At 42.1% G+C, this 3,239-nt stretch overlaps 1 protein-coding gene across 6 annotated transcripts in view; it reads left to right on the top strand.

Moving 5' to 3' along the window:
* HNRNPR (heterogeneous nuclear ribonucleoprotein R) overlaps nt 1–3,239 on the top strand; it is a 33,816-nt gene that overhangs the window by 15,113 nt on the left and 15,464 nt on the right. The gene's annotated exons all lie outside the window — the stretch shown is intronic.

The following is a 3,239-nucleotide window of genomic DNA, read 5'->3' as shown; positions in this document are numbered from 1 at the left end:
AAAAACCATGTAGTACCTCTTAAAATCATATAATCACTTTTTATTTATTTATTTATTTAGAGACAGAGTCTTACTCTGTTGCCTAGGTTGGAATGCAGCAGCACGATCTCCACTCACTGTAACCTCTGCCTCCCTGGTTCAAGTGGTTTTCCTGCCTCAGCCTCCCAAGAAGCTGGGATTACAGGCTTGTGCCACCGTGCCTGGCAAATTTTTTGTATTTTTAGTTACAGGGTTTCACCATACTGGGCAGGCTGGTCTCGAACTCCTGTCTTCAAGTGATCTGCCCGCCTCAGCCTCCCAAAGTGCTAGGATTACACATGTGAACTGCCATGCACGACCCATATTATTTACTTTTTGATTTTTGTCTGTTTCTCTGAGTAGAATATAAACTTCATGAATGCCTAGACCTTGTCTGTGGTAGTTACTGTATTTCTAGAATCTAGAAAAATATATGACAGCTGGGCATGGTGGCTCACGCACCTGTAATCCCAGCACTTTGGGAGGCTGAGGTGGGTAGATCACAAGGTCAGGCGATTGAGACTATCCTGGGCAACATAGTGAAACCCTGTCTCTACTAAAAATACAAAAATTAGCTGGGTGTGGTAGTGGGCACCTGTAGTCCCAGCTGCTCGGGAGGCTGAAGGAGGAGAATCGTTTGAACCTGGGAGGTGGAAGTTGCAGTGAGCTGAGATCGTGCCATTGCACTCTAGTCTGGGCAACAGGGCGAGATCCGTCTCAAAAAAAAAAAAGAAAAGAAAAATATATGGCGCATAAGTCCAAGGTATATCTGATTACTTGTCTCATGAAAGATTTGTATGATACAAGTTCTGTGAGTAGGGTGGGAGCCATATGTTTGTATAGGTTAGGTATTTACGTGGAGTAACTTCAAGCAGTTACTTTAAAGATTAATTAGATATGGTGGTAATGAGAGGGATTGAAAACATGTGAGGTGTCTATTTATGGAAGTAGTTCCTCACTCACCTGGAGGTGGGGGCTAGGAGGTGAGAGAAACAGAAACTATGTTTTTCTAAAGGTAGATGGGGGCAATCAGGAGCCAACTGACAAGGGTGGGTCTTAATCATTTTGACTTTTAGAAAAAATCATTTGTTACAACCTGTCGTCATCATAGATTTAAAGGTACAAAGACGAGGTTGGTAAAGAATTCTGAAAACTTAAGGAAAGAAAAATCTTTTACGGTAGTGCTTGCATCACCAGTATTAATACTTGTACAAGAAGGATGATGAGAACTGAGGGGAAAAAGACTTTTTTGAGATAGAGTTTTGGTTTTGTCATCCCGGCTGGAGTGTAATGGCATGATCTCAGCCCTCTGCAACCTCCTCCTCCCAGGTTCAAGTGATTCTCCTGTCTCAGCCTCCTGAGTAGCTGGAATTACGAGCACCTGCCACCATGCCCAGCCAATTTTTGTATTTTAAGTAGAGATGGGGTTTCATCCTGTTGGCCAGGCTGGTCTTGAACTCCTGACCTTAGGTAATCTGCCCACCTCAGCCTCCCAAAGTGTTGGGATTACAGGCGTGAGCCACTGCGCTTGGCCCGGACAAAGACATTTGAATTTGGTTATTAGAAGGTTGTTAGTGACATCTGGGCACAGTCTGAATTAGAGAAAGAAGCCAGTTTTAGAGGATTAAAGAGAACATAGATGCCGTATGCTTTTCTGAGTACAGTTTTGTTAGAAAGATGGTTCTTCAGGGACATCACTTAAATCACATACAACACAGTGTTTTGTATCCCTAATTGCGATGATATCATAATTATACTTTTCTTTGGCTTCACGGTGTTAAGCATATAGATGTGTTGAAAATAACTGTGTGAGTGAAAAAACCGATATGAACGGTGTGTTCAGAACATGTAGCAGGCCTGGTGCAGTGTCTCACACCTCCTGTAATCCCAGCACTTTGGAGGGCCAAGACAGGAGGATTGCTTGAGCCCAGGAGTTTAAGAGCAGCCTGGGCATCATAGTGCAACTCCCATCTCTAACCCGCCACTCCCACCTCCAAATATTAGTTGGGCATAATGGCAAGAGCATGTGGTCCCACCTACTCAAGAGGCTGAGGTGGGAGGATTGCTTGAGTCTGGGAGTTTGAGGCTGTAGTGAGCCATGATCATGCCACTGTGCTGCAGCCTGGGTGACAGGATGAGACCCTGTCTCAAAAATATACTAAACATTTAACAGAGAAAGGAAATAAATATAGGCTAAAGTGAGAAGTGTTTTGTTGTATTTTGTTTTTGGATTGTTTGGAGATAGTGGAAGGAACCAGTGGGAAGGGAAGGATGGTACTGAGCAAAATATGAGTGTTGAAGGAATAACGGTTTGCAGTTATTTCCAGAAACTGGTTAGAATAAATGGGTTTATTTATTGAGATTAAGGAGTTAATCTTAGAAAAGAGGTAGATCTCTCTCTCTCTGAGGTGCATGTAGTAGAAGTGAAAGTAGGCATTGTGAGAGGTAAGAATATGAAGAAACCAGTGACTTTCTCAGGTGGTGTCCTTAGAATGAGGTTTAGTGAATCAGGATTGGGGACCTTAAGGAGATAGAAGAATTGCAGTAACTATTGTGTGAGAATCATGTTAAGGCTTCAAAAAGAATACCTTAAATTTTACCAGATAGCAGTGAAAGTGAATCTTAATGTTGCTTACATTGCGAAAGCTTGAAGAAAATGGCAATCTGGTATCAAATGAGGGGTTTTGACTGTAATTTTTAATTTATCATTGTGTATTACAATTTAATCCTGTATAATTTTGTAGTTAAAGTTAGATCACAAATTCTTCAAATGGTGAAGAGGTTTTTTTCATACCTTAAAATTTAATATTTAATATCTGGGTAGAGAAAGGAATAGATTGAAGCACTGGAGTTTCTGAAAAATATTGATGTTGCCTTTTGTTCTTTGAGACAGTTTTACTCTTGGTACCCAGGCTGGAGTGCAATGGTGGGATCTCAGCTCACTGCAACTTCTGCCTCCTGGGTTCTAGTGATTCTTCTGCCTCAGCGTCCTGAGTGGCTGGGATTACAGGCATGCGCCACAATGCCCGGCTAATTTCGTATTTTTAATAAAGACGTGGCTTCTCCATGTTGGTCAGGCTGGTCTTGACCTCAGATGATTTGCCTGCCTTGGCCTCCCAAAGTGTTGGGATAACAGGCATGGGCCATCACGCCTGGTGAGGTTGCTTTTTAAGTAGTAAAGATTTTAATTGAGATAACTTGTGGAGAGATATGTCAATCTT

The sequence above is a fragment of the Cebus imitator genome, unplaced genomic scaffold, assembly GCF_001604975.1.
Source record: "Cebus imitator isolate Cc_AM_T3 unplaced genomic scaffold, Cebus_imitator-1.0 Scaffold87, whole genome shotgun sequence".
Taxonomy (NCBI): Eukaryota; Metazoa; Chordata; class Mammalia; order Primates; family Cebidae; genus Cebus; species Cebus imitator.
The sequence above is the reverse complement of the archived record's forward strand: the minus strand, read 5'-3'. Positions and strand labels throughout refer to the sequence as shown.